At 34.8% G+C, this 13,315-nt stretch overlaps 1 protein-coding gene across 1 annotated transcript in view; it reads right to left on the bottom strand.

The window, feature by feature from the left end:
• The window catches only part of fcho1 (FCH and mu domain containing endocytic adaptor 1), a 50,472-nt gene extending 38,532 nt beyond the window's left edge, over positions 1–11,940 (bottom strand). The window contains exon 1 of the mRNA XM_032573159.1: positions 11,805–11,940. The gene's annotated coding sequence lies outside the window, so the exon portion shown is untranslated. The remainder of the gene's footprint in view (positions 1–11,804) is intronic.
• Between the last annotated feature and the right edge of the window lie 1,375 nt (positions 11,941–13,315).

Genomic DNA, 13,315 nt, shown 5'->3' with positions numbered 1-13,315 from the left:
ATCCATGAGCACAACTGACTTCTACTTTAAAATCTATAAACTTTGATTTTAAAAAATCTAATAGATTTCTTGTAAACATTTATCACAAATTGAAACCAAAATACTTCAATTAAAAGTATTTAGAAGTAGATTAAAAGTAAAGTTTAGAAGTAGATGTTTTTAAAAAAAATCTATTTTGTCTTTTATCTAGTAGAATAAAAACATATATACATATTTTATGTTCTTTTTCCGACACTTATTCAGATGTTTTATGACTGCTTAAGAACCATGCAAAATTCAGACTTTCAACATCACAATTTATAGAAATGCTTTCAATTCAATTTAAAATAAAAAATTTAACTACTTTCATCCACATTTTCAGGTTTGAATGTTTATGCCTAATCAACATTAATTGTTGTGACATTTCACAGAGTAACATCAGCAGCACAGTTAAACACGCCGTTTCAGATGAGTTGTATAATCTTTAACAGACACGGAGACCAAAAATCCAACCGGCCTCATCAACAAAAACACACGGACCTCCTCCTCTGCCTAGCTCCAAGTGACTGACAACACAAAGATGACAGCCAAGAAAAATTAGAACTTTTAAAAAAGCAGATGGGGGAGTGAAAGAAAGTTTCTCACACTAACAAACACTTCCCATGAGCTATACAATTCTAGAAGAAAACAAACGATAGATCTTCTCCACCAATCCTTCCTTTTCTATGGCTTTTTGCCAGAGCTGGGTCAACTGGCAGATGTTGACCAGTATAAACTCGCTCCCTCCTAGCAACCTTCACCCAATTCTCTCTCGCCACTGGGTAAATGAAGCAACAAAAAAAGAGGCTGTGGAGGAATTGTTCCCCATTTTTCTCCTCTCGCTGCTGCTCAGAACAGCAGAGAAACCAAGCAAACTAAAAATGGAATCAGGCTAAATGTGGTGACACAGCAAAGCGTGGAATAAAGACGCTTTGGTAACCTTCGAACAGGGACATTTGTCACAAGCACAGGTCGAGTAGCTGAAGAGAGGAACCAAAGGACGCAAGAGGGGAGGAAAAAAGGATGCACTTAGGTGAAAAGCAAGTGAAAGTAAGAAAAGGTGGGTAGAAGAACACCCTTAAAGAGTGACCAAAAGGAAATAGGGCAAAGGCAATTATGCAAAATAGTTAATAAATTAGAATATCAATGTTTCAGACATGCAATTCAGAAAGTAGTTTGATATATTACAGATTAGATTCATAAAACAAAAATGTATTTCTTTTGCATTTGATAATTATTCCTTATAGCAATAACCATACTAATTTCATTAAAGTGTCTTAAAACAAGTTAAACAAAAAGCTGCACATAACTCCAAACTACAAACATTTAAAGAACATACAAATCTGACATAAAAATGCTCAAAGATTAAACTCAAAAAGCCAATTAAAAGAAAAGGCTAAAGAATAAAGTGAGTTTTAAGTCAAGTTTATATGTAAAGCACATTTCAGTAAGGAGGCAGTTCAAAGTGCTTTACATGATAAACACATAATTAACAAAGAAACATTACACTGCAGTGGCAGAACAAAGAAGTAATAAAAAGTTGTAATTAATCTATTTTCCCCAGTTATTATTTAAAGGCAACTTTAAAAAAATTATTTATAGCCTTGCGTTTTCTGGAAGTTTGTTCCAGATTAGTAGAGCAGAAAACCTAAAACTTATAGACTTATTTTATTATGCTGCTTCTCCATGTTTGGTTCTGATTCTGGGGACGCAGAACCAGAAGGCCTGAGTGGTCTGGAAATAGATCTTTAATGATTTTGGTACTACGCCTTTCAGTGATTATAAACTAACAACAGTATTTTAAAGTCTATTCTCTGAGTCACAGGGAGTCAGTGTAAGAGCTTTAGTAGGGTGATGTGCTCTCTTTTCCTGGTGAGAAAACAAACAGCACCGTTCTGAATCAGATGCAGCTCTCTGATCTTATAGGCAGACCTGTAAAGACATTGTTATCTGCAGTAATCAATTCAACAATAATTCGAAGATGAACAACTGGAGGAGGTTCATTGCAGGTCCTGGAGTTCAGAAAAAAGGAGCCTTAAGTATTGAGCACAATATGTACTCTACATTAACGTTGATAGGAATGTTTACTGCTTTTAAAATATCTGACGTTAAGAGAATGACAACCACAGTCACCTATTCTCTTGCATTGCAGTCTTTTGGTTTGAAAACTCAAACTTTACACAACCTAAAAATACAACATGAAGCATTTCTTTTAAAATGTATTTTTGTTTAAATAAACTTCACAGGTACAGCACATTGAGCCTTTCTTGGTTGGCTTTTCTACATCTTGTAGTTTGCAGGTTACACTGTTTCTGCCTTTAAAGGTTTAACAAATATATTTTTGATACCATTTTGCAAACATACCAGGACAAATATGTACTTCTGAGGTATAAAAACAGATGAATTTCTGTAATGTAATGAAAACTTACATTTTATACAGGCCAGAGTCCAAAAAGCAGATGTGGCAGAGAAACAGGGCAAGGACAAAGCAGACTGAATTTATGAAGCAATTAGAGTCTGTTGTGCAGAAAATCCAGTCTGCTGTCCTTCCGTATTGGTTTTAACCCTGATTATAACCGCCTATTTTAATAGTTCAAACTCCCAATATACTTCATGCATTAATAAAAACAGTGGAAACCGTCTTGGCACTACCACAGAAGCTAACATAAACAGACTTCCTTATCTCAGTCAATCAGCGCTAATGTAACAGGAAAACATGCGAGAACTTTGATTGTGTGTATGAAGATATGGCTTGTGAAAAAGGAATAACAAAACGGCCTCAATGTCTCTTTGCTTTGGATCTATTCAATACAAATATGTACCCCAGATAGTGAGCAGTCCATCCAGACGTTGGATTTGTTATTTATTATCTCAATCCCAGCTGGATGGTTTTTGAGAAACATGCAGCTTGCTACATGTACTTTTTGGCCATGTACAAAACATGGCTGCATGGGAATGCCAATGTTATTAATAAAAATAAATTCTGCAAAAACAGCGACTCAATTAAATTAACTGTTTCTTTCTTCTTCGATCTAATTGACTAACATTACCCAGACAGAAAACTTTTTCTACCAATGAGTAAAATAAACTAAACTTGGCTGGTGTTTTATAACTAGGATTAGAATATCTGTAATTGAGTTTGAATCTTTCCATAAGATTGGCTTATGTTTTTATTTACTATATAGATAAGCAGAGTTGAACTGAATAATTCAATTTAGTAATTAATTTAGCCGAACATTTTATGTGTTTTTGTAGTTGTTGGAATGAACAACCAACATAACCCAGTATTTTGCTGGCATAATGCATGGTAATCAGGTAATCAGATCATTTTTATTGCTTTCAAAGAAATTATTTCACATTATGGCATGTAATAATATTGCCATGTTAAACTGAAGTGATATCTTCTGAAGTTTTTGTAAGTAGTAGTAAACTTGCTTTAAAATGTGAAGTCTCAATCATGAGTCATATCTGTCAGCAGTACAGTGTTGGTGGCAGTGGACAGGAAATCGAGCCAGACAGCAAATCATCCATCATCTTCCATTCACCTGGTGGTTTTTAGAGGGAAGTCTCAAGTATTTGCTGTCAGCTGTGGCACTGTATCACGCAGCTTTACATATTGTTCAGTCCTATAACAGACTAAAATTGGCATAATTATGCTTCTTTGATTTTTAGTCTTCTGGTAATTTGGCTCGTCTACTCCATTTAGATTATGACACAAAACAGAAAAAAGCACTGAGTAAACGCAATAGAGATAATTGTTTTAAATCAAATAGAAAATAAAGGAATTGCAAATACCACATTAATAGATCAGATATGATTCATTGAGGGTTTTTTCTTTTATTAAACTTGAAAAATACAGTATTAGAGTACATGCTGTTTGATGTATTGATGGATTAAAAATAATAAAATAAATGCATAGGTTCAGTAAAACTTCTAAAATGCATTTCTTTTCTGCAGTTTTTCACATATATGGGCATTTTTCAAAGCTTTCCAAAGTCTGAGTAGTAATCTAATTCTGTGATTCAATGTTTGGTTGAAAAAAATAAATGAATGTTTGCTGCTTGTATGTTTTGCATCCTGAAATTGTAAGAACACATGTCAGCCCATAAATCCAAGCGCTTAAGCAAAACAAAGCCTGATGACTTTGCTAAAATGATGACAGAATTACACCCTGTATTCAGAGACCAAGCAACAAGGCATAGCTTTTCTTGTGAAGTGATAAATTATCGGCCCAGTGGCTGAGACGTACAGAAAGCCAGTGAGACAGCAAACAATAATAAATATGAGGAGGAGGTGGCGTGAAAGAAAGTGAAAGCTGAGTGATAAACACAACCCGGGCTGCCAGTTCCCCATTGTCCCAGTCTGAATGTGCTTTTGTCACTGCAGCGTACAACTCCAGTCCAGCCCCGACTAGAACAACGTACCAGGCGAGCATCCCTTCAAAGCCTTGGCATGACCAGCTGTATGAGAGCAGGGGGCATGACTCCACACAAGTGAATTCAGTCTGAGAGCTACTAAAAACTTCAGCAACTACTTAAAAGAATATTGTAGTTTCTAACTTAGTTATCATCTACAGACAGCACATATTAGACATGTCTCACTATCAGATTGTTTTTATACTTAGTATAAGAGATTCCAGGATTCAATTTTACTATTTTGCAGCTTTTCTTTAAAAGCCAAAATGCATCAAGTCATATTAAGAACATTTTAAATGATCTAATGGTTTGCTGAACTTTACTTTTTCTGATGAGAATGATGGCCAGGCAAACTGTCATCGTGATCAGTAAAGTCAAAGATAAAATTGTTTCTAACATTTTCAATCAGCACATAATGGTGGTGTTAATATCTCTATATTGTTATATTTCTTAGCAAAAGATAAAACTATTTTCCTCCAAATTCCTGTGTGCAAAGAGTGCTGCGTATGCAGTCTGCAGCAGCAGTACATCTGTCTGTGCACCAGTGCATGCAATGTACATCAACATAGTCCAGTTCCTGTCTAAAGTTTCAAAAACAAACATGGTGTCTAAACTGCCAAATGACTTTTTCAAATGTTTCAAAGGCTGAAATTATAGAAGTCTGGTGACAACAAATGGAGGATTAATTAAAGCATTCTGCAGGGTTTGTGCAATGCACGAGACACTACTGACTAGCCAGGAAAAACAAAGTTGTTATAACTTTTATTAAGCTCCCAGATTAACTGTGAGGTTAAATAAAATGCCTTTTCGCTAAAGTCTCTACTGTTTAACTTTTATGTGCATGTTTGACATGTAAACTGCTTGGTTACTCCACTGTGAGACTTTATGTACCCAGAAAAATTGATTTCACCTATTTTAGTCAGAATTAAAAAGTGAGGATAATATCAGACGTAAACTGACAAACTCAAACATACATATATTAAATACTGGTCATTTTATAGTTACAAAATTACATTTCAAGTGAAAAGTGTAAAAAAAGAAAAACAAAAGAGTTTCGACATCTGAGCTGCACTCAAGATTTTCCTGTTCAAATTTGACTTTACTTTCTACGGCAACTCAAAAAGTACAACCTGCCACAGATACTGCTGGTCATCGTCTATATGACCATTAGTCCCCTGCTGGTCCATCACAGTGTGATTCTGCTTGTCAAAGAAAACTGGACCGGGTCGGACCGCAACAAACAGTTAGGTCTGCAGGGAGGACCTTTAGGGCTCACCTTCCCTCCATCCAGAACTTTTTTGGGTTTAAGGCTAGGAAAGGAGCAGCGAACATTTCTGTAGACCCCACACATCCTGGACACTCACTACCTGTTTAAACTTTTACTTTCAGGTTGGTGCTAAAGAAAATAAAAAAGTTTCCTTTTCTATATATTTATATCTTAAACATCCTTATTGAGAGCCAAGTGAAACTGAAGTGTGTACAAACTCTGCAAATAAAGCTTAATCTGATTTTGACTTTCTAAGATACTCAGGGATTTTATTTGCAAAAAGTAAATGAGAATTTTTGGTGTTTTTGTCATGCTCTTTATAAATAAAATGTTTCCTTTACACGTTAAAACTGCTGATGTTCTTTTTGTGGTCAAATATTAATTAATTTATTGAGTTAAATAAAAAAGTAGTGTGTTCCAAAACTGCATACACTACTACTGATGGGAATATCATGCAACTCCTTGACGGAAAACAAGCAGAATATGATTATATTTGTAAGAGACAAACGAGTGTAGGTAAAAAGAGTAGTCAACAGAAACTTACTTTTTTTTCCATCAGGGTCTTGGAGAAAATGTCTGACTAGATAAAAATGGTTCAGAATTGCTAAAAAGTTACTTGTCCAAAACAGGGTTTACAAAAAATGTTAATCACATAAATTAGTGGATTATTATGTTGCTGTTTATTCTTGTCCTCACAGTCTGGTGTCAGGCTTCTCTTCTGAAGTCAGTAACCCAGACATAAGCAGTTTTACATTTCAAAGCTTTGAAATTTTATAACAGAAATGCATTTTTTATTATCCACTTGTTATTATTGTACATTTGATATTAAAAGTAACTGAATCTTTGCCAACAGCTTTAAAGTCTACAAATATTTTTACAGAAAAGAAACTGAGAAATATTTAATTTCCTGTTCCCTTACATCTTGTGCTTTTTTGATAAATTACTTAATAACCAAGCCAATAAAAAATAGATACAAGTGCTTTTCCCTTCTCTACTTTGATAAACGATCTAATTTCTTCAGCTCTACTTATCTGATTCATCAATGAATGATGAAAAAAAGATGGTCATGAACCTCACTGTCGTCATCGTGGTTTACTTTGCTAGTGGTGTAATTATGAGGTAGATGAAATCCTGCAAATCTATCTTCATTCTGGTAAACAATATTTTAAAAAAGAAAAAAACAAAAACAAAAAATGATAACCCAGAAATAGAAAAATTAAGGTCCATCCCCGGAGGGATGAGCCCACTCCTCCATCCTGCCCCAGGAATCTCCCATCTGCCACATGTAGACCTTGGCTCGACTCATTACCGCCTCAGGCACAGGCCACAGCTTACAGAGAGGGTTAATATTAAATTCCCCAACTCTTTAAATATATTCACTACTATATGCATGGTTATCCTCTAAAATCAGAATATTTAAACCAAAATCATTCTGTTTATATTTCTATTAAGTAACAAGTTAGCTCAGTTTACAGTTTCCTGCCTCTGGGTGCTGCCCTGCTTGGCAAAGCATAAGGAGCACTTGGAGCCCTGTAGCCTACATATTTAGAGACTACACATGTATAATTTATCAACATCATGAGATCCAATATTATGTTGAAAAAGACAGCAAGTACTGACAAAGGACAGCGTTACAATGAGTGGTTATGACATGTTTGTGGGTCAAAGAAAGAAAAAAGGAGTCTTCGAGGAAGAAAGAGTCGTTCTGATGGCTTCAGCTGTGTGCATATTATCATTCTTGACTGTTTGAATAATCAACAGAACTTTTCAGAGCCGTCATAAAGCACTAACTTAGAAATCAAAATGCAAAGCAGCAAGCACTCCTCATTCAGCCGCTGCTGTCATCCTCATCTCTCTGCCAGGCTCCATCACTTATGTCCAGACTCATTTAAATCAGACTTTGAACAGTTTTTGTGACAGTCAGTAAAACATCAATAGCAGCAGCAAAGATTTTGGGACTTTTTCCCCCGAATCACCTGTGTTATCATCACCACTTCATTTTCTAAACCAACAAATAGGTTTAGCAAGTACCCTCCTTTAAATTCAAATAGGCCAATTTGTGTCAGTATTATAGCATTTTTCCTGCACCAATGTGAATGTGCTTCACTGGATAAAAGTATTTATATGTTAAAGTGGCTCAAAGTCTAAAGTGAATTCCAATAGAAACACTTCATCTCTGCTCTCCCAATCTGACTGAGCTTAAATTATTTTGACAAGAACAGGTAAAGATCTGTGTCTATATGAATATAATGTAACCCAAAAGACTCTCACTTGGAAATTATTTGGAAGATAATTACAGCAAAAGGGGATTGAGCACATAAACACAAAAACCTAATTTTCAGATTTTTTTAATTTTTATTGCCTCCTCTTCTGGTCTCACACACCATGGTAAAGTGGCCAGCCTACATGTGCAAGACATTATATGTGCAATACATCTAAAAAGATGTCAGAAGACCACCAAACAAGCTTCCCAAATGTTTTAAAACATTAACACAAGTTCAATTTCAAAAGAGAATACAAAACTTTCTGCCTTTGTTACCAAGCATTTACAATAAATGTTGCTAAACTAAAAGTCTCCTCGTTCAATAGCCAACTCAACATATGTGCTCCATACAGCCAAAACAAACCAGGATTTTTTGGTTGTATCTGAAATGATAATACAAATAACAGTGAAATATAACATGAAACTCATCCTGAGCCACATTAAGTTCACAATACTCACAAATATTTATCTTCTGGCATCAGTTAATCTTCCCAAGTCAATTGCCAAAGGCAGAGTACTTGTTGAGCACATACAGTATATCTGTCTTCTTTTCATGTTTAACTTTACAAACGTATCAGTTTGAAACATCCTTAATTAGACTGGAAATACCACTGTTTATCAATATAATTAGCCATATTATTCATTGATTTCCATTCTTTTCTAATCCAATCCAATAACTTTCTAAGATTAAGAAAAGAATGGAATCTAATAACTTTCTAAGATTAAGTCTGCACAGGGAGCTTGCAATTAAGAAGCTATTTCAGGCTAGTTCAAGAAGATTCACATAAATTTGAAAAAGGATTAACACTAGATATGCACTGATCAGAAATTTTGTGGCCAATTTTCAATCAGCAATTTTATAAAGCTTTCCCTATTGATATAACTTTATGGATAAATTGAACACTTAATTGTCCTTCCAATAATGTTCAGAGTAAAATAAAACAATAAGCATTCAAAACAAACCAAAATTGAGGAGCTTTCGCTCACTGCCTCTCTGAAACTCCACAAATCTAGTAAAAGAATGTTGCACCATTTCCTCTTTCACAGATTTCATTTTTAAATTCCTGAACCAACCAAATGCCAACTTTGTTTTGTCTTTGCTTTAACATATCGATTAGAGCACCCTGGTTGCATTTAGCTAAGGTACTGATTCGGAAAAGGACTAAATTTTTGAGTTTTTAGTCTGCTGCTCACTAATCAGAACCATTCAAGCTGAAAATCACCCAGTTCCAGTGACCAGCCATTTTTTGATGCATTTCTACATTCTGGGCCTAGGATTCATCATAACTGCAATTTCTGATGATCTTGAAGCTATTCTGTCTATAAGTTCCATCAGTCATTACTTAGCAGGTGCGCAATATCCTGGAATGGAGAGCAATCAAATGCAATTTGTCATGAATGCGTCTTTAAACTTAAAATTGGTGCAAAATGGAAAAAAGGATGTAATCGAACCTTAAACCCCAACTTTCTACACCCTATAAAACGTCAAATAATCTGAAGACATATTAAAAAGTTAAATACAAATTCAGTTTACAAAATATAAATAGAATCTAGTAATAAAGCTGATTTTATGTGGTTCAGCCTTCGCCTTTAGGAGAGAAAAAAAAAACTGTTGAGAGTGGCAAAAAAACAAAACATGGACAGCTGATTTGAATCAGTAAATTTCTGTTGATAGACAGACAGGCTACATTTAAAACCACAGTCATAACCCCACCCCCATGTGCACTTGACTGCAAAGGTTTGACGCTTATTTACATTCAGAAGTTAAATGTCAAAGTTTTTAATGAGTCAGAGCAAAGTATTAGGCCATCTTTGTTTTTGAGGTAGTTGTAAAAAGCTGGGGTCAGAAATATATCAAGCATGAAACAAAAGTGCTAACAGCATATTCATGTGGTGACAGAAAAGCCAACAACAGTAGCTATAAGTGTATGAAAATATTATAGAAGCTGCAATTATGACAGGCAAAAATACATCTTCACCAATGTTGTATCATTAAGGCTAGGGATGCACGTATGTGATCATTTTTGATTAATCTTGATACATAGTTATTGCAATAAATGATAATATTATTGTTTTGAGACCATTTTCAAATACTATAATGGTAATGCCATAATAAAACAAGAACACATTATCAAAGATCAATAAACTTTAAATTCTAATGAACATTTAACACTGGAACTGGAAGACATTTTAAATATCCAAAATAAATAAACAAACAACAGAAACAACAAATAAAATAAATTCTGAAGTTTCTGTAAACAGAACTGTTCTTAAAAGAAAATGGCTATTTGAAACCAACACAGCAGATTTGGGGACTTTTGTCATCCAGTTTTTGGTCCATAGAGAAAGAAAGAAATCATACACATGGAAATCGAACTTGTTTTAATATGTCTAGCAATTTTATATACACTTTACTATCCTTTCAACGTTGTGAAAAATCGACCACACCAGTTGACACAAGCACTTCTTAAAGTTGATATTCCAACTAGGAGAACAGGAACTAACCAAGCAGGCCAAGATTTGTATCCAATAATAAGGCTGCTGCACATGGTCAACGTAATAAAAGCTCCAAGTATAGACTATTTATTAGAACTTCTATTGGTTTGTTTGCCATTTAATCAGGGCCTTTTATGTTTGAATTGTATAAAGTGGAGAGAAATAAATTGTTCTCTGCTTGTCTGGCCAACAGTCTTTAGCATCAAAACACATAGTAAATCCCATTGTTTTCCAAACAAGAAAACCTTTTGCAACTCACAAATGATGTAATTCGCAGCTCCAACTTCTCAGTCAAATCCAACATATTATGAAAAACTAGCAACTAGGGACGGGCAATATATCAGCATCAACATGGGTATCAGTCCGATAAGCAAAACCGGGCCGATTTTAACAGCCGCAGATTGTTTCCATTGTGTTAATGTTGGGGTAGGTGTTTCAGGAAGGATAGGGGGGAGAGTTGGCCATGTGGTATCTGCTCAGTCATGTGACAACACTAGTGATGCATCACAGGATTATGAGTTTAAAAACAGAAAAATAGGCAGTGAGGTCACCTTTACACGGTGTTAAAAGTGTGGGAAAATATATATAATCATACTGGTAAATATCAGTTATCGGCATTAAGAGCAGTACTAATATCATATATCAAAATTGATCCTAATTTTTATACCAGTTCATTTACTTGTTGCCTTATATGATGTCACTAGATGAATGTGTCAAAGTTTGTTTTTGAGAGCCTACTGTAGTTAAACAATGACTTAAAACAAAATAGTAAAGAAAATAAAACATTTATTCTGCAGATGACAAACTAAAGTGAGTTTCATTCGTTGAGAAAAGTATGGCTAGTAACTTTAAATGCTTTATTTTTACTAATCCCACTATTATTTTCTAAATCAAATGACAGAAGCATGTTAAGACAGAAACAATGCTACAAAATTATTCATAATTTCAAAGAAACCCCAACACACAGGTAGCTGTCCCAGGACTTGACAACAAAGCAGCATCAGACATCAGAAATAACTGCTAAGTTGGACCATACAGTCTTAATTATGTTAATGGGATAAGGCTACCTTTGAAAATTATGATGTTCTAAATCCACCAACAGACAGCTTGCGATTAAGCTTGGAGAGTTTTATATATTTCAAACAGGTATGTTCTTGTTTCAATAGTTTTTTCTCCTTTTACGTTAGCCAAATTTCCCTCCGTTCAAATGTCAAACAAACGCCTGTGCTCTTGCTCGCTATTTTTAAAACGCCAGCGTTATTTGGCGTGGTGTTTCCTGCCAGTCTTCTCACCTGTATTCACAGACTAACGAGTGATTAAAAAAGACCCGGAACAAATTTCTTACCTGGAAAGAGTCCTCAGACAACGAGACGTACATTTCCCATCGCCGGTCCGACCAACGGCTGCCCCGTTGCCGCACGCTTGCTCTTTCAAAGAGGTCTGATCATAGTAGTAGACTTTCACCAGGCAGTTTTCAGTGCGAGCTCACGCTCCCACCCTAGCTCAAAGCTGATTGGCTGTTCGACCCGTCAATCACGGGGAAACGTGTAGTAGACATAGCAACCACAGAAAGGCGGGTCAACGATTGTAAAGCAGCGTCTTATTGGCTACCAATGAGCTCTGTGAAAACAAATAAATAAAAATAGAGCTGATAAAGATGAATGTTTGCAACAATAAGGATAGATGAAGACAAAATGGTTTTCGATTTTTGTTTTAAAATACTACAGCATTACATTACAACACAAGTAGTGTTTTTATGATCAAATAATGAGTGATTTATTTAAGCTTGGTTTGATTATTTTTTAATAATGGAAATAATAAAAACAACTCACCAGAAAAGAAAAATTAAGGATCGACCTAGGTTTTTTTTTTTACATGTACAGTATGGATTCTGATCTATTTAGCATGCATTTCTATTTAACAAATTTAACAAAGAAAAATTAAAAAGAAATGGTAAAGACGCTTAATTTTTATTTGAAAATGGAGAGGACAAATTCCGCATACATTTTACTACAAAGCAATATTAGAAGAAATAGAACATTTAAAATAATCATACATCTTCACTTGTGTACACAAGACCTCAAGTGAAACCATTGTTAAAACTATACTCCTCCTACCTTATATGGATAGTGATGTCATGAGGGGAATTATGTAGCTTCCCCAAGTCAATGTTCTGAAAATTAAGGTAAAGAGATTTGATTTGTTTTTTGGACATTTTTATTGTTTTAAATATGAAAAGAAAACCAGTCCAAATTTGAATACAAGTACATATACAAAAAATCTTGAATTTCATTTTAATATTTTATATCGTAAAAGCTCAAATAACCACTTTCTCATTTTCGCTTATCCAGTGCCAATTTACAAAAAAAATGACATCTTAAGGGACTTACTAAAAACAAAATAAATTTCTCTGCAGTGTTACAAACAGATCCAAGTCAAATACATTAAAAATTATCCTAGTTATTAAGTATCAGTTTATTATTCAAATTATTATTTTCTATCTAAGAAATCCCAGCAGATAGTTGGAGTCACTGACATGCAGCAATCACTCCTCCTGAACTACAGCAACAGCAAACTGTATCTTGCTTTCAGTTGTTGACTTTGCAGCAATTCTGCAAATTGAGCATGCATGTAGCGACAGCGGAAATGAAAAGAATCCCCTTTAACACAAAGAAAGCTTCCAGCCAAACCTGGGGCAGTGTGAACAATCATCTGCCACAGTTAACTGGGGGTTATCATGACAATTGATTGATGATGATGACAAAACATAGGTTTTTGCCAAATAGATGAAAAAAACAAATTTGGGGGGGGGGGGGACATTTCACACAGATGATAAAGTTTGTCAAATCAATTGTT

Source organism: Xiphophorus hellerii, chromosome 9 (genome assembly GCF_003331165.1).
Source record: "Xiphophorus hellerii strain 12219 chromosome 9, Xiphophorus_hellerii-4.1, whole genome shotgun sequence".
In the NCBI taxonomy this organism is placed as follows: domain Eukaryota; kingdom Metazoa; phylum Chordata; class Actinopteri; order Cyprinodontiformes; family Poeciliidae; genus Xiphophorus; species Xiphophorus hellerii.
This window is presented reverse-complemented; position numbering and strand designations above follow the sequence as displayed.